Source organism: Heterocephalus glaber, unplaced genomic scaffold (genome assembly GCF_053883595.1).
Source record: "Heterocephalus glaber isolate CG9 unplaced genomic scaffold, H.glaber_assembly_v1.0 deba00001553, whole genome shotgun sequence".
NCBI lineage: Eukaryota > Metazoa > Chordata > Mammalia > Rodentia > Bathyergidae > Heterocephalus > Heterocephalus glaber.
This window is the reverse complement of record NW_028258344.1, coordinates 16,131,370-16,157,976: the sequence shown is the minus strand read 5'-3', so window position 1 is coordinate 16,157,976 and position 26,607 is coordinate 16,131,370. Positions and strand designations below refer to the sequence as shown.

Genomic DNA, 26,607 nt, shown 5'->3' with positions numbered 1-26,607 from the left:
CCATATGTTCATCTACAAGTGAATGGATAAACAAATTGTAGTATATTCATGCAAGGGAATACAGAACACCAATAAAGAGAATGAACTACTAATACATACAACAACATTCTGAAATAATTATGCTGAGTATTAGAAACCAGACCCCTCCACCTGAATACATAGTGAATGATTATATTTATATACATATCTAGATAATACAAACTAACTTCTAATGACAGAAACCAGATTGGGTGGTGTGGTGCCTTAGTTCAAGCTGCTATCACAAAGAACCACAGACTAGGAAGCTTAAAACCAAGAGAAATTTATTTCTCATAGTTGTGGAAATGGGAAGTCTGAGATCGGGCGTCAGTAGGTCAGTATCTGGTGACAGTCCTCTTCTGGGTCAGACTGCTGACTTCTTGTTATTTTCATATTATGAAGAACAAAGGGAAAGATAAAAGCAATCTCTGGCATGTCTTTCTCCAGGACAGTAATGCCTATCATGAGGAAAAGGCCCTCGTGATATACTCCACAGGCTCTACCCTGTATTATCATCATATTATGGTGGTGGGATTTCAACATATGAATTTTAGGGGGACACAGATAGTCAGTCTAAGAATGGTGGGGAGGATGCGTTATCTGAAACCTAAGATGATACAATTTCTTCCAGAGACTGCCTTCTTTTAGCAATTCTTATTGTTAAATGTTCAAAAATACTAAAAAGTTTAAAGATTTTAAGAATAGGCATCTATATTCACCATCTAGACACTACTTTTAATATTTTACTTTAGCACATCTGTCTGAGAGGATTTTCTGTTTTGTTTTTGTCTGTCAAACACATGAGGACGGTAACAAACTAGGATCGTTTCCATCTATTTTCAGAGTCTGTGGGTTTTTACGGTTTGCGGGGGTTTATAAGATAAGTCAAAGGCTATGTCAGTGCAAAACTATTTTACTTCTGCTTCCTTTTTAGTGAGCATACCATCAGGGTACTCACTCAAGGCATAGGATGGGTTACCAAGACTATCTCCCCTTGGCAGACCCTAAACTAAAATGTTGGCTCATCAGCTCTGTGAAACCACGAGAAGTACAGCTCATCCTCATGGTCACACTTTTCATATCAACAAATCGTCTCTTGCGAAGAATTGTCCCATGTTTCAGACTGTCTTCTCTAGATTTATAGCTTCTCTTGCATTGTATTCCTGCCATTACTCAATATTTTGTTAGCTCTTTGTTGCCTTTAGAAATTTAAAAAAAAACTTTTTTGAGCTGTCTTCGTAGAAAACTTACTCTGAATGACTTAGACTACCGTTACCAGAAGCATAAATCTCTCATAAAACCATTCAAATCACAATTTCATCCTTATCACTCCACCAAAACAGCTCTTCTCAAGGTCACCAGGGAATCCCAAATTGGCAATTCGAATGGTCAATTACCAGTTCTCATCTTGACCTTTCAGCAACATCTGTTATTGATGGTCAAAACCTTCCTTCATTCACTTAGCTTCTGGGACATGCCACTCATCTGGGTTTTTCTCCCTTTTCAGCTAGATGCTCCTTCCCAGGTCTTGTGATAGAATCTCTTCTTTAAGCTGCACCCTAAGTACCAGAATGGCCAGGACTAAAATCATTACAATATGTCCATTCCTTATCTGTACTTGCTAGATGATCTCCTATAAGTTTAGATAATTTATGCACTCATTTTATCTGTTAAATATTACGAATTAAATCCTAAATTTAAATGCCATAAAGACATTTACTTTTCCTATTTTTTTCAGGTATCTAAGCATCACGTTTTGGCTGTCTTGATTTCAAAGCAATGTTAAATAATCAAATGATCTTGTAGTTTAATGAAGTTTAACCTCTAATAAAAGACAGAAATAATTCTTAGAGAATGTAAAGGGGAATAATTTGCTAAGGTTCTGATTTTTTCAGCTATATGTTATATATCAAATTATCTATACAATATTTTTCCTAGAGTGTTTAGTATGGTAGATGTCTTAAAATCAACATGTCCAAGACTGAATTTTTAATTTCTCTAATCTTATTCCCATCAATACCTTTTCTATTCAGTGTTATCTATCTTTAGTAAATGATACTATTTGCCATATTTCCAGGCTAAAAATCTATGTGTCGTGAAATTCATAAGTTCATGGCTTTGATCAATTTAGAAAAATACTTTGCTTCTATAGCTTCGTTTACCATCTCTGTTCCACTTTTTATATCCCCTTCTAGGGCTTAAAAAACAATATCCTCAACCTCTTCACCATGTTTCATATGTGTCTCACATACTATCTTTACTTTGTCTCTTTGTGCTTCATTTATGTTGACTTATCTTCTTTTTGACTAAGTCTAAAGTGCTGTTAAACCTATTAAATTCTTAGTTTCATTAGCTTGTTTTCTAGCATTAAAATTTATAATTCATATTTATTTTATGTTTTAGTTATTTCCTGAGCTTCATCATATTATTCTCTATTCTTTTTGACATATTAATCTCAGTTGATTTTTTAAAAATTCATATCTGATCTTCCAATGATAGGATTTCTAGTCACCTGGCTCATTAAGATGTTTACTTTCAAATAATTTATGAACTAACAGGAAATAAAATTATAAATAAAGTGGGGTTTGAGCTGATTCTGATTTAATTTTCAGTCTTTAGAAAGTCTACTTTCCTTCAATTCACCTTTTTTTTTTTTTTTTTTAGCATGGGGGCTTGAACTCAGGACTTGCGCTCACTAGGCAGGCCGCAGCACCACTGAGCTAAATCCCCAGCCAGCTTGCAATTCACTTTTAACTCATTCTAGAGTATCACTCTTTGTGGCTTCCAAGGGAATGTAGCAAGTGTTTACTAGGCCCACCTCCATCTGGGTGGACTTTGAACTCCTGATTTTGTCTTTTCAACCCATGAAACTGAAGAGAATCCTGCTTAGCCCAGCCCCTCTGCTACTGCTGTTAGATATGTAAATATTTCAAGGGGAAAGCTACACTGAGTATTGAGCTCATTCTCCTTTTTAGGGGAGGAGAGTATTTTTTGGAACTTTATTTTGGCTGTCTTGGTAGCTGTACAATGACTTTATACCAACATTTAAAAAATATTTTATCCAGCTTTTCTAGTTCCCATTCTGATAAAGTCTAGTAGGCCATAGCTAGAGCAGAACACATAGAAGTCAGTCTCACTTTTCATCTTCTTTCTTTAATATATTACATTCGTGTATGATCTATGTGAAAGTCCTAGGGATTATATCTTCTCCCCTTTCTTACTCTTGAATGTAAACAATTATCACCACTCTATTATAAGCCACCATCATTTCCCACTTAGAAAATTTCAGTAGCCTCCTAAATGGCAGAGGAGTTAGCTCTAGGTGAAAAGCCAGATTTTATTTTGAAATGGCAAAGAAAGAATATAAGATGGGTATGAATAAAAGTACTTTTATGCATTTTGGTGTTGATGCAAAAATCTGAGGAGGTTCCTCTCTGATTCCTTGTATTTTCTCTGTAATTTAGGAAGTGAGATAATCTTCATGGGGAAGAACAGGAGTGCAAGCTTAGGGGTTTAACAAGAATGGGAAAGTGGTTTAACAAAAAACAATGAAGTATTATTGTGGCCCCATCTGGGGCTGCTGGTCACGAATGTGGTAGACCCAGGCTGCCATGATATTTGACACACAGGGAGTAAATATTAGGCTCACCAAACTTCATGATTTGTAAATGAATACAGTCAAGAGACAAGGGTTGCAGGAATTTTAGGTTACTGGAAAGATTGTTATTATTACTGGAGTAATAATAACCTGAAAGTAATAGTAAGCCTGAAAGCTCGAATTTGAATAGGAATGAAATACAGCAAAGGCTGATACATTTGGATAAACTGAAATGGTCAGTAACCTACAGGTCCCAAGTGAAATGAAAGCAGCAGTATAATGGGGCTAGTTGAACAGAAAAGCTAGAAATAAGAGGACTATGGTCAGAGGTAGCCTTCAAAATTAGTGATATTGGAGGTGGATAAATTTCAGGTGATGACAATGTCTGAATTGAGACTATAGCCCAGGCAATGGAAGGGGAGGCATTCAGATGCCTTGGTGAAGGCAATGGAATTGGGTACTGAAGTAACTCAAGGTGATGGCAGGGCCTGGAATGAAGAAAAGGACTGAAAGCCATAGGCCAATGTTTGTCATTGGCTGGAAGGTGAAAAGAATGGTCTAGCTGAATGGTGTGACTCTTGAGTAGGAGATAACTAATCTGAGGGCATCAATAGGCAGAAAAACAAATATGCCTAAGTCCTAAGTAGTGTGCAGTGCCAGAAAATTGACAACTACCACTTACCAAGGCTTCATGAAGTGGCTTCTTAGTCATCAGGCCTCAGAACTGGGCCAAGGACAAGAAAATACAGGGGATAGGAGATGATGAGAGTAGAGGGAAAGACTGATGGTCAAGTGTTTGTAACAGATAATTATCAAGTTGCCATGCAACAGTGAGACATGAAGTATTTGTACTTCCTGGATATGAAATAAAATAAACATTCTTATTTCTTTTCTGGAAGATGAACTCAGTTTGAAGAATTAAATAGCATCTAAATAAAAATCACTAGTGTTAAATAACTGTCTCTCTGGGCTTTACTAACCATTCATTTCTCAAGAATTTGAAGGAACATGCTAGTCACAGAAGTGACTCTTGATTACAACAGCAAAGCTGCTCGTTTTCCTAACAGCATGGCATTTTTTATGTCTATGAGTATAAATTACATGATTTTTCTCAGTAGTGTGCCTGTTAATGACTTAATTCTTAGTACACAATATTGTGTAAATATTTATGCACCTATACCTTGCAAAAGAAGTAGAACGTGGCCTTCATTTTACATAAAGATGTAGAATAAGATCGTTTCATTTGTTGATTAGGTCTGAATTATCCAAAAAGCTCAAAATTAACCAGAAATATCTTGGTACATGTTTTTATTCATGCAACAGCTATTTATTGAGTATTTAGTAAGTACAACTCTTTTAAATGCTAGAGATATAACCCAGATTTATTTTCATAATGAATTATTTTTTATTGTGTAGATCTGTTGACCAATCTAAGACCATTTAGTGAAAAGGCAAAAATTGTTTTTTAATCTGATCCAAAGGACAATCAAATAGTCTAGAATAATATGTATTTCTGACAATTCTGTAATAATTTGAAAAATTATTACAATTTAAAAATCCTTGTACATTTGTTTTCAAGATACTCTGATAATCAGTATTGATATTAATTGGGAAAAATTATGGTTCTTCTTTCCATGAAACTGACAACGTTTTCCACAATCTACAGAATTAAATCTTTAGATTTGTTAATACTTATGTTTATAACTTCATTAAACTTAGGACAATCCCTATTGTTTTGAATAACACTTTCAAAAGTATCCAGGATTGGAAAATAAAACATATGGTCCGGTTACTATAGACAAATGAACTACAGAATGGTGATAATATATTTCAGGAGAAATAAAGAAAATATGTAGAAGCCAAATATGAACTTATAATATTGTAATAATACGCAAGTTAATTTTTCTATCCATAAATAACTATGGATTTTCTATAAGTTTCTTGTGCTTTTTAAAGTTAATTATTTGAAAAGAAAGACAATATTGATTAATGGGAACTTGGGTTTTAGAACGGATTTTTAATGAGCAGTGACATAGGATATTTATCTACAGAATCAGTAAAAAGCTATTAGCTTTTGGTTCCACCACAGAGACAGCAGCATGTTATGCATGATATCCAGAAAAAACACTAAAATAGTTTACAATCAAATTTCATTGTACCCTAAGGGGTGATTTTTAGTCAAGATCACTCCAAAGTTGGCTCTAACAAAGGTCAGGATATAAAGAACACAGAGGTTCTGTCCAAAGTGCCTTGATCTTTTCTTATTAACTTACAGTGTGACTGTAACCCATCACATTCTCCACTCACAGTCTTTCCTTTAAGTCTGGAAATATTATTTTTCATTTTCTTTCACTTCTTTTTCCTACTGTCATTTATAAGTTGTTGCATGAAATCTACATGTATGCACAATTGGTTTTTAAAAGAAATATTTGTCCTGAAATTGCTTTTTAGAATGTAATTTGTTTGAACCGTCATCCTATTCAAGCCAATGAAATAATTTTGCTGAGTTCCTAGGGTTAAGAATTGTCCCCTGAGTTTCTGAGGTTAAGATTTTGGTCCTACAAAATAATAGCTCATGCATCACTAAACATTTGTTCATTAATAATTTTTTGTTTGCCATTTCATAGCAGTGTTATTTCGAGAAATGTAAGTTCATGAAAAGATGTCCTATATCAGTAGAGAATTCTAGAGGGATATAAACCCATTTTATAGATGATGAACAAGTTAAATTTACAAATCAAAAGAGGGCTGGGGATAAGAAATGTAGATACTGCCATCTGTTGTATGCAAAATAGAAATTTATTATGTGTTTTCTTTAAGGGATCACAAAGCCTAGGCATGGTCAAATCCTTTTCTTGTTTTACTCTTTCTCAAATGTCCTTAACTATTTTTGCATGTATTGAGCACTTACTCTGTGCCAAGATTTCTATTAGGTGCTGAGTATACATTATCTAATTTGATTCTCACAGTGTCATAAGGTAGTTCTCTTCACAGCTAAACAGTTAATGTCGTATAGGATGAAAAGATAAAGTGTTTTACTTTGGTTTTACAGAGCTAGGATGCAGACCCAAGAGTCTAATTCCAGAGCACTTCCCTCAAATCAGGTTGCTAAACTTCTTTGCATGGTGAAATTGTGACCCAAGGTGTTCAAAGACCTATGAGTTTTTAGTACCTCTATTTAGCATATTGGGAAGTGAAGGCTCTGGGGTTTTCCAGGGCCACAGCTTTACTTGACTTCAACCATAGCTCTTTCTCCTGTATCACACCGCACCTTAATCTCATCCCTCCTTCAAATTAATTTACTTTTGTTTGTATAGCCTAGTATTTTTCTCTCCCATTGAAGACAATTTTTCCACATAATTGAAAACAAAAATCTTTTTAAGCTTTCTGTGTTCATTTAATTACTAAGCGGGCTGTTTCTTCCTGTCTTATGAGACCTTTCAATAGTTGTCAACTGGCATGAGGTGTGTGCATAGGATGTGTATGCACGAAAGACAATCTAATCATGAGGAGAAATAATACCACTGTAAGCATAATATAGCTCTACAAGAGCTGTTTTTAATCTGTATTTGCCCATTTTTCACCTATTTCCACAAAGTACTTCCAATGCTGAGAAATTAAAACATGACTTTTAGACATTTAAATCACCCTCAGAGTTGTTTTTGGTTCATACCTGTAATCTCAGCACTCCGGGAGGCTAAGGCAGGAGCATCACAAGTGGCCCACTGAGCTATTTCTTTCAGACTCTGTCTCAAAGTAAAAAATACAAAAAATACCTGGGGATGTAGCTTGGTGCAAAGGCTCTGGATTTAATCACCAGAGTCACCAAAAAAAGAAAGTTATTTTTATCATTTTTTATATGCTTTCTAGTACAGGAGTCCAGTAGTCTCAGTGTTTTGTTATTTGCCAATTAAACGCTTATGCTCTGGTTTCTAGCTGTGGGATTGCAGATGAGTGACTTCTCTGTGACTCTGTTTCTGCATAAAATGAGGATGATCAATGCCCTTACTCTAAAGGATTATGATGATTAAATGAGTTAATTCATATTAATTCATATTAGCTCTCAGAATCCATATAAAGAAGTTGGTAATTGGATGATCAGATGGCAATTTTTTTCTTTGTGTATTTAAACACACACATATCAAAGCCTCCAACTTGATTTGTTGCTTCTCCAACTTTTCCAGATGGCAACATCTTCATAGTAAATCTAAGTTTCATGAATACAAATTATAATACCCTCCCTCCATGCAATCATTTCATTTTTGAAATTGGAGAAATGCTGAACTACACTAGAAGTGACCAATGACAAAAGAATACATTTTGAAAACAACAAAATAAAGAAGCTTATTACTAAAAAAAAGTGGTAGCAACATTGGGCTGAGAAATTTGATGAGAGTTCATCCTATGAAATCATCAATTATCTTCTACTGTTGGTGGAAGTTATAGTTATTGTCACCCTTTATACAAAAAGAAATCTTGAATCAAATGACTGACTGTCCCGGCCCGCGGGTAAGTCAACGGAGACCCTAGAGGGGGAGCGAGGATGAGAGGGGACAGGGGACACGAGAGATGGAGACAAGACAGGTTTCTGATCAAGTCTCGTTTATTGCGGAAGCTGCTACAACATATATACCGTAGGGCGAGAGGGGAGGAGCAAGAGGAGTGTACTGGGGCTACTTCCTTGTTGCCGGGTAGATCTGCAACAAGCCCGGGCACGTCCGTCCGTAATGGGCACTCAAGAATTCCAGTGGGGGGGGGGGCAAGGCCCCCCACAACTGACCAATGTAATCCCTTCCAAAAAGTTTAGGGAGATGAAATACAGCATGTTCCTTATGAGAGTGGGAAATCATATTTTTAGAAAACCAAACCAAACACAGATTTTGGATCCAAGAATATTAGCAACAACTTAAACTTCTATAACCTATCTATAAAATAAATGTGATTGACAACCATAACATTGAGAGTTGTCAGACCTAAGCACATATAACTTGAATGTAGGACCTTAAAGTGGTAGCAAAGGGAGGGTTAGCTTCCAGTGTAGGCCATGTTTAGGTAAGTTTTAAAGACATCTGCAATAGACATGCTGAGGAATACTCTTTGCCAAAGATTTGTTGGCAAACTTAAATTTGTATATGCATGAAAACTTAAGCTATGTATATTTTTGTCTAATATGAAAAAGTTCCCTCTAAATTACATTATTTCAAACTATGGTTTTTTTTTTTATAAACCTTGCTCTGATGGCAAGTACCATGAACTTTTGATTATCATCTTACATTGGCAATGCTTAGATTTTCTTTGCCTGTGAGTTGGCACCAGGCCCTACACAGGGAAATCTGCCCATTCTATAAAGATTGTAAACTAAAAGCAAACATATAAAATGAAGGAAGACAAACGTGCTTCTGAATGATAATTAATACATTATATCATTGAATAAAGCATACAAATCTTGCATGTCCTTATGTGTTTTAAGCCTACATTTGTAGTCCTGAATCAACAATGTGACTGTTATTTTTTTCTATGTACATTGCATGTTCTGATTTAAAATTTCAAAATGCTTTCCCATGTCAATGACAATCTTAATAGAGTCCAATTAGTTCCACAAGGCACTTTCTGATGCACAAGCCTCTGGCTTGATTGCGGTGAATGGTGGGTATTTCCTGTGTTTAAGCCCACATATGGATTGAGTAAGGCAGTGGCAGAGGGACTACTGTTTTCCTTCACTACATCTTCATTTCTTTTTCACAGGCTAAGCCTTTTTTGTTTTTCCTGGCTCTGTTGTCAAAATACTGACCAAAGTTTTGGCTCATGGCTTGGAACACCAGGCCAAAACAATCCTCTGGAAACTAGTGTGGCAAAATATATTTTAATCTATACATTCACCATTCAACCATGTGCATAGCCACACCCATTGGCCCACTCTGTGGTTTAAAAACAACACCAGTTAGCCCCCAGAACAGTCTGATTTATATGACAAGTTTTTTCAAGCCTGCTCTATCAACATTAAAAAATGTTCTGAGGCTTGGTTTCATCACATCTCCTAGGGGGCAGGGATTATTAACTATACCAGGATCATTTTTGTTTCTATTTTTGAAGGTGAATTCTTTGTGTATTCTGCAAAATTTCTTTGAAAACATGTCCAAATAAAAATCAAAAGGTAGTTAATGCAATTAACAGTATTTCCTAGAAGTTTACAAGTAAAATATTAAGATTTCCCTTGAATGAGTAATCATATTTTTCTTTGGGGCTAATTCAGTGATTAATTCCTTTAAGTGTTAGAATCCACCTCTGTGTGTGTGTGTGTGTGTGTGTGTGTGTGTGTGTGTGTTTCCAGAAGTGTTGCACTGGTTCTTTGTTAACTACATTTCATGACACAAAAGCATTAAGAGTTGACCTCCTAGCCAACTTTAAATGTTACTGCAGAGATAAGATTATCCACAAGGTATCCTGAAGAACTTTACTACCTGTGAGTCCTGCTCTTAATTATTTGTCCATTTCATTTCCCTCTCTGAACAGCCACTGAATCCACATTTTAGAGTTCTGAACTAATGAATATTTGAATGAATGCCAATAGTCTTTCATGTAAAAAATGTTAATTTCCATCTGAAAGTACCTGCTCCACTTAAAAAAGTTTGCATTAAACAAGGCAATGCTGGAAATTTTTCCTGAATTACATTAAGTGTGCCACCTGGACTTTCTCCCAGATGATCGAAAAGACCTAGTCAAGAAAATGTCCTTTGACTTTAAATTAGGTATTAAACCTTTCAGCAAAATGCAATTTATAGTCAGTGCTGCAGAGAATTTTAAATGGTTTCTCCTCCCTCTACTAAAAGGCAAGAAGACAGAAAAAGTAGGGAGAGGCAAACTCCTGTAAAATGTAAGCATCTCACTCATACTCTCCTTCTCTCTCTTTCTCTCCCCCCTTCTCCTTTCCCTCTCTCTCCTGATTTATATCTCTAATAGGTTTGGAAGGATAATGTTTTCAAAGGTTCAAAATCTAGGCCTTCCTTTTCGAAAATAAAGTACAATGTTAATTTGAGAATATACCCTAAGAAAGAGAGGGGATGTGGAACAAAAATGGGGTTGAAGGCCTGACTTTTTGATTGCTGGTGACATACTTTGGGCTAACCCATAACACAATGTTCATTTTAGTTAGTTCTATCTTTAGATATAATTGTTCTGTTTCCTATCCTCAACTCAACTGCCATTTACTAAACTTTATTTCCATAAACCAGAGATGTTCCCTGTTTCAACTACATTGGTATTCTTAAATTCCTGGAGTACTAATACCACCTAAAGGCTTTCCTGTGCATTTAACACAGGGATATGAGATCCTGAATCAAAGGCAGCTTTGGGCTTTGTCACTGTATCATGCTTGAAGGTTACATGCACTCTCTGTGCACCTAAGAACGCTGCCTGCCTGCCAGCTGTCTTCACCTGGAATCTATATCCATTCTGCACTACTCACAGGGAAAGTGCCAGTGTAATCTCCTGCCCCAAACATGCACCCAGGGATAAAAAAGAGACAGGTGGTAATTACAGATCCTCACCTATATGTCTTTGAATTGAAGAAGAGGCACATAGCTCAAACTTCAAATCCCATCCAACACTCTAGGAAAATCCACAAATGCATTAAAAATTAATGCCAGGCCTGAATCGGCTACATTCAAATCAACTACCGTTTTCATAAACTAAATCATACCTTTCAGTGATCCTAATAGAAGATTAAAACCATTTAACCATTTCATCAGAAATGAAAGAGAAAAGCTGAAAATATCTGGAGCAAACAATACACAACTGTTGTTTGTTTTATTTATGATCTGTGATGTGTAAATACTGGTCCTAAAAGTATTGGATGTTGAGTTTCCGAAATACTTTCTTAGCTATAAGACTGATACAATAATCCTTAAAAGGCTGCAAATTCAAAAAATTATATTGTATTATTTTTATTATAATGTGCAGTTTATAACCTATTAATAATTCATTCTGACTCTTAATGGAACAGGAATACATCTGTTTTTAATATTTGCTGTATAGATTCATTAGGCTACTAGTCTTTCTGATCTGCTTCTGCAGCGGCAGAATAAACATCATAATTGATGTTAAATTTATGCCTATGTGTTTCTTTTTTGTACAAGATCAGAGACATTACTGGGTCTGTTAATGTGACCTTGTTTTTCAACTCAGGTGATTAGTGTAGGGAATTGTGTCCACTTATCATCTTTTGGTGATTACAAAGATACAGCAGACAATCAAAATCATAATTACAAATGAAAGGATGATTCTCTGAAAGTGTTTAGAAGGGTTCACTGCGGGGCATATTTTCTTTCTTACTGGCAAGAGTTTGTAACTGGATACCTTAACATTACTGAGAACATGAAAACATGAAACAAAAGTATTGATTCAAGAATTCACTGAAGAATCCAAGTGCACACTGGTTGTTTCATTGTATTCTTTTTTTTTTTTTGGTACGGGGGATCGAACTCGGGTCCTTGCGCTTGCGCAGCAGGTGGCGATCGTTTTAAAGTATGGGTTATATCAGTTGTTTATGGCAGGCAGTTACAAGTTGGCTAGTCCCTCTCGCTTTTTTCAATATACAGGGAAGAAAGTGTTATTGGTATTGTTAAATTTACATTATGTCCTCTTTAATTGCATCAGCTGCTAACTACATCTAGGAATAATGATATTTAAAGGGAAAATGGCAACCGTTTTCAGAAGACAGCAGTGTAATGGAAGAGCCTAATTAATTTAACTGCATAATACTCCATAATGGCTGGGCTTCTTCGTGCCCACAGATGGAGCTCAGAGGAATTAACAGCACTGTGTATCCCCCAGACTCCACATATTGGCTGGCCAAGGGGAGATTCTCTTTATATTACTTCAATACACACTTTCGCAGTGTTTGAAGATGGAAGAAGCAAGAATGAACCTCAGGAAAATAAGAGATTGCAAAAAAAAAAAAAAAAAAAAGCTAGTTTTCCAAAATGCCACTCTTCCTCTATTTGCCCCTCCAAATGATATGTAATATTTTTCTGGAACCTTTGCTACAAGAAAATGAAGTGCTGTAGGATTCTATCTCAAACACAGGTACTATAGCAGAATAGGGGCTATTTGAAAATGATAGCTGGAACAGCAGAATAGTTTTACTGCTGCACTGGCTACTTCTCTAAACATTATATGAGTACATTGCTTAAATTCATCATCAGTATACAGATCTAGGAGCAAGTCTCAAAGTTATATTTCTTCCAAAGAAAGAAAATTCTTTACATTGTCCAAAAATTTTTATTTGTGTTACATTACATTCCTTAGTTGTAAATATAAACATGGATTCGTATTTCTCTGATCACAAGGAATAGAAAATATTCAAGGTCTAGGGGAACCCCAATCCTAAGATCCCACCATAGATGTTTTACATAAGGGTAGCCTCAGTTCCTTCAACAGCTTTCTAGGTAGACAGTCCTCAATTTGGAATTATTTAGTGAGGTCTCACTGCAACCATAGAAGGTGGTAGCTGCTGGGGGATCCATTCAAGAAAGAACATTGTGGGTATTACCCCAAAGGTTTGCGCATTCCATCAATGATCCTATCATTGCACTTCTGTTGCCAGACACTAGCTAGAGGTGAAAATTAGCTTTTCCTGAAAGTGCCCCCACAAGGAGAGTCTTACAAATGTTCTCTCTTCTGAGTATTTTTTAAGCTGCTGATCTAAATTTTCAAAATGCCCCCAAGTCTCTTTCCACCTCCTAAAACAGATACCTGCCTGGAGGAGCAGGGCATCTTTACCTGGAAAAGGGCCTATTGTCTTTAGGTGGCACATGACTGACAATTAGCAAATGCTCTGGATGCAGGAGCAAAGCCATTTCTCCAGAAAACGGGATCTGGGGATCCTGTACTGGGACCTGCACAGTCATCTTACTGCTTTGCAGAAAGGGACCTGGCTGCTCCTTATGGGCTAATCTGAACTTCGCAGTGCCTTGCCTGGCTCCTTTCAGGGAGAGGTCCCTCGATCCCCTAGAGCAGTGACGATCCCAGAAATTCTCTAAGGCCTTTGCTGAAGACCAGATTGGCTTGGCTTGTGCTTGCCTTATCTTCCATCTATGGTTTTTTAACCTCTCAGAGTGTATATTGAGGGTAGGTGGCTGAGGGAGAGGTGCCAAGACTTCCACAAGTGACCTTTTAAAGGCTCCACCCCTCCCCTAAAACAAAGGGGGTGTCCATAAAGGAAGAGAGTGGGGACTTGGCTTTACTCATTGTAATTTTCTGCCTGCGGGATGTTTTTGATAGTAAGGAAATGATAGTGACCACAAGGCAGTTCCCAGAACTGCAGAATGAAAGCGAAGCGGGATGGAGGCTGGAGACCCAGCATTCTTGGAAATCAGAAAAAAAGATTTTAAGGTTTGGTTCACTGGAATAAGACAGCAAAAGGGCATCATGGAGGCTTTGGGAGTGCTGTGACTGGCCTTGGTGAGTATAGGATTGAACGGAAAAACGCCCTAGCTAGTGGCTACGCAATGGATTGAGTTAAAGGGTTTACACTGGGAATTCGACCTGGGTTGCTATCCCGAGTCTGCCACCACCGGGCTGGGGGTCTACTGATTGAACACATATTTATGGTAGCTCTCCCCCAGCGCGCAGGACACCATTTTAGACCACAGGCATAATGCGCTGTCCTTATGGACAGGTCTCTGTTAAGCTCAGGGAGTCAGTTTCTTCGTCACAACTGCAGGGTTTAGGGACTGCAAGGCAGCTAGGATCCCTCCAGCTGTCAGGATAGCGCGAATGGGTGTTCCCTTCCCTGACGGGTGAGCCCCCTACTCTAAAGCAGTAGGCGGGGAGAAGGACCGGATAGGCCCTTTTGCGTTGGTCACGTCTGGGCAGCAGAGATGCTGTTGTTCTTGCTAACCTGGCAAAAGAAAACTGTGCAAGGGTGCAGGAATTGAATCCCTTCCCACCACGAGGGGCTCATTTTCCAAAATACTGCTGCAGACTAAGTGAAAGCTCTCTTCGAAAGCGTATCCTTCATGATGGTTCTTGGTTTCAGACCAGGCCTCTGCGGCAAGCAGGCGGGCGTTAGGTCACTTTACAGCTCACCCCAGGGGTCCAGTGTGTCCTCACCAGGGGACACGTGGAGGCCAGCGCTCCCTCTGCTGCTTGGTGTTCAGAGGCGATACCGACTCCAGCCGGCAGCAACCAGTGGTACCTTGGTGGCCCGGCCTGTGGCCTGAACCACCCGGCACAGCAAAGCTGACTTTCACTCCTGGTTTCCACCGAAACCTTTGTGAGCGCCTGGGAGCAGACGCAGAAGGTGGAGTGCTAGGACGAAGCAGGGCACTGCGGGCGACTGTGCCCTGGAGGTCACCGGGCGCTCTCCTCCTGGCCGGCCCGGGAAACACTTCCCTAGCTCCCGCGGGCCCCGCGCCAGGGCGGCGCGACCCGCTCCCTCTCCACCGGACCCGTCTTCCCAGCGCCACAGGTGGCAGGCAGGACTGGAGGGCACTCTAGCACCACTCCCGGCCAGGCCGGCCTCCGACTCCTTCTCAGCGCGCCCAGGCCGCTGGAAAGGCAGCCTTCTGCTGCAGGTCTAGCCCGGCTCCCTTCCCTTCCCGCCTGCGGCCTCCCAATCCCAGAACCTTCCTCTAACCTCTCCCGGGAGGGGGTTTAAAGCCTGGGGATCCTCCTGGCTCATTCCTCTTGCTCCCTCCCCAGCGCCCCCAAACAGGAGCTGGGAACCTGGGCCAGAGACTGCGAAACCGCGGTGACCCGCCGCAGCCACTGCACAGCTGAGGGGAGAGGCGGGGAAGGAAGGGAGGAGCGCGAGGAGACCGAACCCTGGGAGAGGCCAAGGGTTGGAGCAAACTGATCCTTGCGGGGCTAAGCAGAAGCAGCTGCTGGTAATAGGTGCCGCCGCGAGGGAGCCGGTTTCCCAGCCCGGGCCCTGCCGGATCCCGCGGGCAAGCGGGCGGCGGCGCAGGCTGAACCGCGGCGGAGGCGACTGCTCAGTCTGCGGTCCTCAACTGCAGACCCGCCCCAAGTCAGGTTGGACCCACAGCCCCTAGGTCTTCCAGATCCGAGCTCCCCACAAAACGAGATAAAATGCCCCCTACGTTCTGCTTCTCTAATCCAAATGAGCGCGCTCCTTTGTACGCGAGAGGTGCTTTAGAAGGAGCCGGAACAGTGGACACCAGCTGAAGCCGCCTCACCTTTTCTTTCGCGTCCAGCATCCTCGTAGAGATGGATAACACTCCCTATTGTTTCCCGAGGTCGGGCAGCAGGGACGCGCCTCACTTACAAGCTTTGCTTTGGTCATCTTTTCCCAAGTACTTTTGAGAAGCGAAATAAGAAAATGCCTGCTAAAGTTTTACACGCTTAAAATACTAGACAAGTGTTTGTGAATGAAAACTTGGGGGAAAAAAATCTATCGTGGAGAGTAACAAACCCTCACGACCGATCTTTATCATTTTGTATCTCTACATTTATCCACCTAAATAGAAAAAAAAACAAAAACCCGTGACTTTATGTAGTTTGTACAAACCACAGGCATTTGGCATTTGTACCTGTGTTTTATTCTGACACATTCATGAATTGACAATTGGCCTTCAAAATCTACTAAATATATAGTACTTTGAATCCTAGAAAAATAAAGCTCAGGTCAATTTGTTCCATTTACATTTTATGCATTTTTTAATTGGAAGAAATTTCTTTACAGTTTCCCCCCCTTTCAATTAAACTCCTGCCCCTCTCAGGGCTTCTAGTCCACTACTTCAGGGATATCTGGTAATAATATCTCTGGCCCTACAATATAATCAATCTGGGATTTCTTCTCTTTGAATGTTTACATCATGCAGAGTTTTCGTTACCATCTTGTTAACATGCTCTGTTTAATTCAAGACATGCTAGAAAAGAAAAGCAAAACTCAATGTTCTGGGGGGGGAATAGTTTTCTCAAATCTCGACTTGATTGAGACAGCAGCAGTGGTGCTTTGATTTATCTTCTCCCATCCAGGGAAATATGTTTCAATTTTACTTACCAAATGATGCAAGTACATTGGCTGAATTTTGTCTTTACATTTTATTACAATAAGATATTATTTTACCATGAAGGTACGTTCTGAAACAAAATCTCTTACAGAAGTAAGCCACTCCCTTGATACTCACCTTTTTGCGACAGGAAACAGATCATAAAAGGATGTCTGCGGTTGCTCTACTGGTTCTCTAAATAAATGAATGAAATTTGTATGCCTTGCTTCAGAAAGTTCACACATTTCTGTATTTTGGATTTGGACAAAGGAGCTGTTCACAATCTTTGGGGAAATACTGTAATCTACTAGCGCTTCGAAACAGCGTCTGAAGCGGCATCTGCCTTGGAGGTTTCTCCGCAAAAATCCCCACCGACAGCTGCCTGTATAATTGTGTTGGTAGAAACGTCACTGTCCCGGCCGCCGTCTGGCCGCTTCCACTTTTATTGGATAGGCGCAGCTGGGAAGAACCAAACACAATACATATTGAAACAGAATGAGAGAAGTTCTCGAATTCTCAAGCAGTACCATAATTTCTAGTTTCACTTCTCCTCTCCTCCCCGCCTCCCCCACCCTCCCGTCCAATTTGCAGGACCACGTGTGTGGTTTCGCATCGCACAGTCTCTTCTGGAGTTTCTTACACAGTTTTTGTTTTTTCTTCTCAAGTAGTCAGAAAAATAATGCCCGGGGGTGGGGTGGCGGGGTGGGGGGGCTGAAATCGAATTGCAGAGCCACAGGCACAGCGACAGGACGCGTCTGCACGCTGCGCACTGCGTCTGTTCCCCGAACTCTCCGGGATTTTTCTTAGCCTGCCTCAAAATGTACCAGCGTCCTAGGCTTGAGGAGAGAGAGGATCCTTGCTTAAGAAGCAAGATTTCCCTAGAGTGGAGGCGAAATCAACAACAGAGAACCCTCCTACCTGAGGTGAATTTTGTTTGACTATCTGAACCAGGCTCGAGTCGCTTTGTGGTCTTTGGTCCGGATTCCTCCCAGGTAGCCCCAGGCGCTTAGTCGGTCTGGGGTCTCTCTTCTCTCTTCTCTCTCTCTCCCTCCCTCCCTCCCTCCCTCTCTCCTCTAGATCAATTTTCACACAAAATGGGTCATCCATTTTTGTTCCCTGAAGCCACGTTCGCAGCATTTCAATAAAATCTTTCCGACGGAAACGGTTTGATCAGCATTTCTAGGTCACAATTAATGTTCAACATGCATTCATGTCCCTCTGTGCCTAGCCTCACTGGAAATCCACTTTCAACAGCATGGAGCATACGCAGGTAAACGGAGGCTATGTTTTCCCTCCACTCATGTCACGGAATCTGACTGCACATAAGAATTTCCCGTGTTGGCTGGAACGCGACCCAAGCTTATTAAATTAGTGACTTGAGACTGCTAAGAAATTATACATAACTTCAAAGATTAAAAATTGCTGTAAGCGATCACACTGCAGTGACCACAGGGATCATGTTTTCTTATTTTCGTGTTTGTGAATAATTCGTTTTTTATTCCAACAAACATTTTTTTCCCAGCTGATTACCAGTGGTTTCCTTAGCTGATTGTGAAGTAATTTGAGTTTTCCTTTTGCATATATAAATCTTATGATTTGAAGGGAAGTATCTATATCATATTAGATTTAGGCAAATTATTGGACAAGCCATCTACTTCAAGGTCTTCAGCAAATTAAAAAATAAAATCCTAGGATAAAGATTTCAGAATAAAACAGCCATTAGTTTTCAGCATACTGAACATTCTGAAAAATGAATGATAAAATGTATGTTTTGAAGTCTCTCCCTTCCAACTCACCATAGACATTTGCTTGTGGGCTCTAAGTCAGAGAATATATATTCATATAAAAGCATTGCTTTATGTAATTCTATGAAGGCATTTTCAGTTTTGTTCCTTAAAGGATAGCTTAAGAAGAATGCATTTGTCTGAGAGAATAGAATTCTCTGGCAAAACAATACAAACAAAATATGTAGTGTTAGGTGAAAAACCACATGGAGGCAAAGAATAAAACAAAAAAGGAAAAAAAGTAGGCAGCAAAACAAAAGAAGTCACTTCCAATCTTCAAGTCAGCCCTCTGAATATCTGACTGATATTCCAGGACACATTAGGTTTTCATTACTGAGATTAGCTCTTCGGGTGCTTCTTGTTACATGTTAAAGAAGTGAAAACAATTACACTCTTGGAAATATAATTTTCCTCACTCTAAATATTTTATGCTTGTCAAGCAACAAGGGATTGTCTGTTTTCTGCCTTCTACTACTCCTTTGGCTCTGATTTTGGCACTTTGGTGATGCTTGGTTAGGTATAGAGGAGGAGGAAGTTTGAAAATTATCTTTACTGCAACTTCTAGTACTACTTTTCAGGCTTACTTTTGGCCAACAGAAAGTTGCCTGTTTTGTCTAATGGGTCTCTGTCCACAATCTGTGTTTCTATAGAATAAACACTTTGTGAGGTCTTTTCAATGAATCCAAGCTTTCATCTCCTCGGCTCTCTGAAATAAGGCTATACCTTTTTAGCTTTAATTTGTATGATGGCAGAACTTGCAGAATAAAATACACTTTTTAGTTTAATAATACACCAAAGTCAACAGAAGTACTATCAGCTATCTGCCAAAAGCATGGTCAGTAAATAGTAAATGAGATTGAACGTAGATAGGAGCAAGTAGTACATCTGGAGAAATAGAATCTAAAAGTCATAAACTCGAGGTCCAATTCAATATTATTCATGAATCAAACATCTAAGTATTTCTGTTCTGTTGGCCACCAGGGTTTGTTTATGGAGTGGCCAATTCTATTCTAAACCATACTGGAAGAGCCATATTTTCAGTTTTAAAAAAAGGCTCCAGCAATTTTAATTTTGAAGGAAAAGTTCTCATTTTTTAAATTCCTTGGTTGTGAGAAAGAATAGTAAATCTGATGTTTGTTCATCATGTGGCATGACAGAAATTTTAAAAGAACAGTTAAACTGCTGGCTTTTGATAGGAGAGATGGAACATGTGACTGCCACGTTGAGGAATCATATTCCCCCAGAGCACATATTAGGGATCATGTCTTTATAAAGGTAAAGTCAACTCACAAATTAATATGTTAATAAGAAATATTATCTGAATAAAATTAACTTGGAAGCTCAGGAAATCTCCACCTATAATAGTAGTTGACCATGAAGAATATATATATATATCTCAAGAAACAAAAATGATAGAAAAAATAGACAAATTGGGTTAAATATATAAAAAGAAACAATAACTTTGGAAGATTCATCTAAAGGGGAAAGTTCAACATAACAGGTGTTTTAAAAATTAAGCATAAAATAAAATGTACTATAGTATTTACAAGATATGGGACATGGTCAAAACATCACTTGAAAATTAACCTCAGGTCTTCACATTGATAGAAATCTGGGGAGGAATCCTTATATTGCATCTCTTCTTTGGTCTCCTAAACTCTAAGTACATAATCCAAAAGTAAACTTTACCATTCATCCTAGATCTTCTCACTGAACATAGCCAGAATGCCTGGTATTATTAAAGAATCTGGCACTGACCTTTAGAAATCTTGATAAGGGGAAACAAATTTCCTAATGTTACTCAACAATAGGTGGTTTGGAAAGCCAGTCCTAATGTATTAACAAGAAATTTCATGTAAAAGTCAAAATTTGTGGCTCATGCAATAAGTTCCTATCTAGTGAGTAATCTCTTTGGTTTACTTCAGACATTTATGAGAAGATCAACAGACAGAATTGTTTTTCTCTCTTGTGTATAACTTTTGTTGGTATTATTATTTCTGTGCCTTCCATTAATGCCCTCTAGCCAGATACACTCCAATACTAAAGGAGTTAACATGATTCCAACTTCATTAAGTAATATAAACAAAGTGAAAGAAGAAATTTCAGTCTTAAAAAATAGATTTTTTAAAAGTTTCTTTAAATTGCTCCTGTACATGAGGAAATTCCTACCTCACAGCTGTGGAATTGGCATCACTCTTGGCTGTTCCCATGTTGTCTAGTATTTTGTGTTGATGCTCCAGAATAAATCTTGATCTAAATTATTGTGCTGGATTTTTATCCTCTTATGGAAAACTCCCATCAGATGCATTAGGCAAGGTTTTCTAAGTAAAATTCCATTCTCACAGTAAGTAAAATAGGAATTTTCAAAATGTGTGTGTTGAGGGGAGCAGGGATTTAGCTCTGTGGCACCTTGCCTGCCTGGCACACACAAAGTCCTGAGTTTGATTCCTGGTTCCAAAGAAAAATAAACAACAACAAAAAGGTGTGTCTGTGGAGGGTTCTTTTAAACTAGGATTGGTCACAATATACCTAAACTATCAGTGTAGGCAGAGTACAATGCCCAGAGAACTACAATTCTCTGTTAATTTTTGTCTTTTGTCTTCCGTAGATGTGTATCTGAGAATTTGAATAGAACCTGAGTTTAAATGTACATTTTTGTCACATGTGTTCTGTGTTTATACCATAAACCAAAGTATAACTCTATACTTGAGCAATTTTTGTGTCTTCATGTGCAAAAATCTTTGGCATGGCTTTATACTGCACATACCTAGGTTTGGGTAGCAGATGTAAGTAGCATTTTATGACATGTAAACAATTGAATGTTCTAAGTCCAACATAAACTAACAGATACATAAGTGTGTACTTATGACATTTACTAGTCACATGGAAATTTTCCAGATACATGTATCTATATACACATTAAGATATGAATACAAACTCATATTCTGAAATGAATAATTACGAATATATGTTCTTATTATGTTTGGTTTGGGGTTGCAAAGGTCATTTAAGTTTTTATAGAAGAATGTATTCATATTTCATTAATGTCAAATAAAAATTAAGTCTATTTTGTGTAAAAAAATCTTATCTTGGGTGGTATAATGCATCTGCAGATTGTGACCTTTTGTCCAAGGAGGACTGTAAATCCACACTGTGTGCCTGCAATTGATTTGGAATTTGGATTTCTGAGTTGGCTGAGAGATGTGTAAAAACCTCAAGTAGTCAACAGCTCCCAATTGGCTGTGCATGTGAGGGGCTTGAGAGCACTGTTTATTCCAGCAAGTGTCTGGAATACATTATACTCAATCAATTGGCTCTTGCTACTCCCGTTTTGGAGAATATGAAGAATTTGCATACTGTACTAAAAGAAATACACTTTGTCCAAATAATTTTACTTACGAGAACATTCTGAATATGCCTTTATCTTCTGAATCTAGTATGACCAATATTTCAAACACATGGCATTTTTGAAAGAGCAATAATGAAACAATTCTCCATACCTCTGAATTCAGAAACTGGTTCAAAATTTAGATTCGTGTTTAGACAAAGACCATATGAAATTAGGTTTCCAGAAATTTTGGGGGGGGAGTGAAGGTAAGATATTTAGGTTCAGAGTTGTTTTGTCTATGTATTTAAGGAAACACCAGGATGAATTGATCACAGGATTCTTGTATTAACACATACAAATTTTAGATTTTATGTTACTTCTGAATTATAAGGATTGGTGGTTAAAATATAGTTTTAAAATAAATACCATGCCTACAATCCTTGACAAGAGAAACTTCCTTTGCCTTTGGTGAGCTCTTATCAGACATATATTTTGTATTTTGGGAGATATTGTTACTTCCCCTTTAAATAAAACTTTCAATCACTTAAGCTCTGAAGAGGCTTTGCATTCACTTTTTTTTGGTTATTGTTGTGATGGAAATTCTTATATTATAACTGGGTGGAAAGGAAAAGCAATGCATTCGAACAGGTGAAGCCATTCTTATCAACTGGCTAGTCTGGTTACTGTTTGTATTTGAGCAAAGTATTGGGATCTTACTGAGTTAACACAGTTTATCAATGCATTGACTTCTATAAGAAGTCTTCTCACCCAATCTGCATGCTGTCTCCTGGAAAGTTTCTGGGTTTGCATACATATAAACATACAACAGTTTAGGATTGAAAAAAAATCAGTCTGTGTGTAGATTTCTAATTATTTCTTGTGTGTTGGATAGTTTTATCTCAGAATCTCTAACCTGTGGTCTTTGAAGGTGATTAGGTCTCATTATCCTGACTCTACCTTCATGGTATCCAGCCTAAGTCAATAGATACCTAGTGACTACTAGAAACAACAGGAAAGCATGTGAGTCTAGAGGGCTTTGGAAGAGAACAATACCTGCACTCACCCCGGGCCTCCGACTTTCCAAGGCCCTTGCACATTATTTCATTTGAATCAATGGGGGCAGTATTTTTATGCTCACAGAGAAGTGATGAGTCCTTATAAAAGCAAATCAGCAAGATATTTGCATATCTTTCACTGCTCTAGATTGGATTCCCTAATCAAGTAATAGGAAGTTCCTGAAGGACTAGCTCAGATTACCCGCCTGTGGTGCCTGCTTCATCCAATGCTGAAATACTTCACAGGTTCGTTCAATCCAGACACTGTTTAGCTTCCATTAAGCCAAAGAGGCAGAAGAATTTGGTGTTATGAAAACTTTGCCCTGACCTCCCAAAGGGTTCCTTGGTGCAAAGAAAGGTAAAATTTTAGTAGAAAGGATAATGAGCTTTTGGTCTGGGCTCCCCTACAAAACTTTGGAGTCATCCACTTACCACTCCTTGCTTGTTTCCTTATGTGTCAGAAGTTAGGGTACATATTTTAAAAATCACCTTGAAAATTAATTGAATCCCAGATGTTTTAATAAGATTTATGTTGGCTACACAGTAATTAATATCTTATCCCCCTTAAAAACAAAACAAAAACAAAAATGCCACCCCCAGCCCCCCAACCCGACCTGTCTGTCCATCCTCCCGGTCCTTCAGGACCACCTCAGCACACCTAGCTCCCCCGGGTTCTGGAGCACACCCCAGCACCCCCCCACCCCCATTTCTGAGGCCTCTCGTTTAGAAAGCGCTTCAAGGCCAGCGTCCGAGACACCCCGCGGGGCTGGGCTGAAGGCCTGGGCTCAGACTCCAGCGCCAAGGGGAGTCGGGGCCCAGGGAAGGGGCTGGAGTGTGAGCGAGTACTGGCAAGGCCCAGGGGTGCTGGGAAGAGGGCTCCCCTCGCCGATGCCGGCCTTGGTGTCGCTGCTCACTCAGAACCGCGAGAAGGGCGCCCTCGACTCCGGAGGCACAGGCACGTTTTTTAAAAAGCAAGAAAAAAGCCACCACAGACTCGAATTTCTGGAAGCTGGAGAGGGGTTTTCGCCTTAAACACCGAGCCAGAACAGAACCCCTCTTGGCGCTGCTCTGGCCTCTCCGTTACCCATTTTCGGTTTGCTTTTGGAAGAACCGGTTCCTCGGCCCCGCGTCTCCGAAGTGGTGCACGAGTAAGTCCAGCCGCCCGGCCTTGGTGCCGGCCACCTTCGCCTCGCGCCCTCTCTTCCCACCTTGGCACCGCGGTGGCCGCAGCCCGCCCCTGCCCGGCCTCGCCGCCAGCTTTGGCCTCCAGTTGGGTTGCGGTGACGAGGAGACTTTGTTGTGAAACTAAATCTGACTCCTGGCCTCCGTGGCAGCAGCCGGGCGCCCCGGGCGACTGACGCCCACGGCCCCAAGGGCACGGAGGGCGGCGATCCGCGTCCGGGACGGCCGAGGGGCCGCCTGTCCCTCCGAGGGCGCCGCCGCCAGGTACGCGAAGCCACCTCGCGGGGCGCGCGCAGCCGTGGGGAAGCGCGTCGGGGCGAGCGGTGCCGCTGTCGCCCCCTTCCTTGCCTGGCGCTGCACGTGGAGGATGTGCCTGGGGTCGGTTTGTTTTCCTTCGGGGAGGTGGTGACTGATTGGGACGTCAGGGGTCGGGGCAGTAGGGGGAGCCATCTCGGCCTCATTTGATGTGAGTGCTCTTTGCTTGCGCTCAAGGTTCCAATAATGGGAAACATTTGGGGGGTATTTGGGGCAAGTTGATATTTATTTTTAGCGTTTTGTGGCCCCGGTAGTTCCTTCCTTTGGCCAAAAGTGGTTTGATCGGTTCAAATCAAAGAAGCCAGTTAAAAGAAGTAGCACATGAATGGGAGGCGTGGACAACGTGGAGCAATTATTATGTCAATGAATAATTAGGAAAGAAAGGAAAAATAAGCAAGATCTGTTTCACCTTTCACGAGGGTTGGGGGTGAGTGGGTGGGAGTAATTCGTACTGTGTAAACAACTTTGTTTTTATGTTAATTAAGTCCTGCCCCATTTTTATTTATTTATTTATTTTTCTGGTAACTAAGTACTGCTAGCTAGATAAATCATCTCATAAAACTCGAACTTCTCAAAATTGGATGGGAGAGGAACTCAAATCTGTCACAAAGTGCAAATTGATTATCCATTCCAGAGAATCAATACAAAGTTACTGGTGAGCACAGAGGATCTCAGCCATGAGAGAGAAGTGCAGGAATAATGTAGGATCAGGATGTCCACCTTGCCATGCAGGATTCTTCCTTCCTGTCATGGTCCCTGGTACCCTAAGCATCCTGTGTGTCTAGTTCTGAGTTGTTCATTCAGCCAATGTTGTGTCACGTGCACAGTCCAGGGCATCTTGATACATGGATAGAAATGGCATCGGCCCTGAAGCAGGCTGGTGGACAACTGTGACACAATATGCTCAAACAGGAAGAAAAACTGACAAGGTGTGCAAGACTTCCTGCAAGAGTGGCCTAGGTGAGTCTTAAGGCTGTGTAAGAGTCTGGGTAGAAAGAACACTCAGCTGCAGGGAGTGGTTGGCCCCAGGGACATCTGAAAGTGCTGCAGACTGGTAGGTGACTGGAGCTGCAGGTGAGCAGAAGAGGACTAGGACAGAGAGCCACAGGCTAGAAGGGAGCTGCAGCCAGTTAAGAAAGGACTTGGATGTCCCACCAAATGGGACTAAATTAGATTTGCTCCCTGCTCACGAGACAGAAGATTCTGTTTCACCATGAGAGCACATGACAGGCTATAGAGAAGGCAGAAAAAAACGTTAAGAAAGATTATAGTGGTGATAGACACTCCGGCACTTGAGAGGCTGAGGCAGGAGGATAGTGAGTTCAAGGCTAGCCTGGGCAACACAGCAAGTTTTAGGCTTTTAGGTCAGCCTGGACTACATTATGAGATCCTGTCTCAAAGAGCAACAGTGAAAACCAAACTGGGGGTGGAGGACAGGAATTTTTAGCCAAACAGAAATGTCAGTGTTCAAAAAGATAATTAAAGAGGAGTGCTACAAAAACAACATTGTTTTACTAATTATCTTACTAACCTGAAATGCAGTAAGTATCTTAATTGTCTTTAAGCAACTGAATGACATGCTCTAACTCATGATGTTTGGATGTAAAAACTAGAGACCAAAGTAATTGCATTATGATTTTGTATTAGTAGATGTTTATGACACATAATGACCACCTTTATTGTGGGTATTTGGTACACATACTTGACACATCTTAATTCCATTCCTTCCATCTCCTGGTTCCCTTCCCACTTGCAAAAGATCTATCCTCATGTTTCCTTTTATCTAGCTTTTATTTTGCTCTTTATTAATACCTGGATTTCTCATATGAAAGAAACTGTATAGCATTATAGTTTTACGACTTTACCTTCTTTACAAAATGCATGTCTCGTTCACTTGTGCACATTTTATTGAGCATCTACTATGTGTCTGACAGATTGCTAGTGTTCTCCATCTTATGAGATGGTATTGACATCATTGCATTGATGAAGAACCAGGCTCAGAGATTTTTTTCCAAGATTATAGAATGAAGTGTCAGAGCTACAAACTTAAATCCTTACTTTCCTGCCTCAAGTCTTCAGTAGTCTTTTTCTGTATCTGTTGATTCATTAGGACTGGCTCTGGTTTTAGTTTTCTCTCCTTCATCACTTCTATCAGCAATTGAAAAAAAGAAAGCTAGAGTAATGGTTTATAAGGCTGGCATATTATACAAGGTTGGAATGGATATTTCAGTCACTGGCTTACAGAGTCATGAGTTAAAGAGAATCTGAGAGAGCTTGACTGATAGGCAGAAACAAACAAGATGAGAATTTCACA

General features: G+C 39.8%; 1 protein-coding gene across 11 annotated transcripts in view; it reads left to right on the top strand.

Annotated features, from left to right (window-relative positions):
- The window catches only part of Eya1 (EYA transcriptional coactivator and phosphatase 1), a 431,890-nt gene that overhangs the window by 30,187 nt on the left and 375,096 nt on the right, over positions 1–26,607 (top strand). Inside the window, exon 1 of one of the 11 annotated variants that reach the window (XM_087190473.1) lies at positions 17,689–23,944. The exons of 9 other annotated variants lie outside the window; for them this stretch is intronic. The gene's annotated coding sequence lies outside the window, so the exon portion shown is untranslated. Of the gene's footprint in view, positions 1–17,688; positions 24,243–26,607 lie in introns of those variants that run through there. One more of the 11 variants, XM_087190464.1, reaches the window with a different exon arrangement.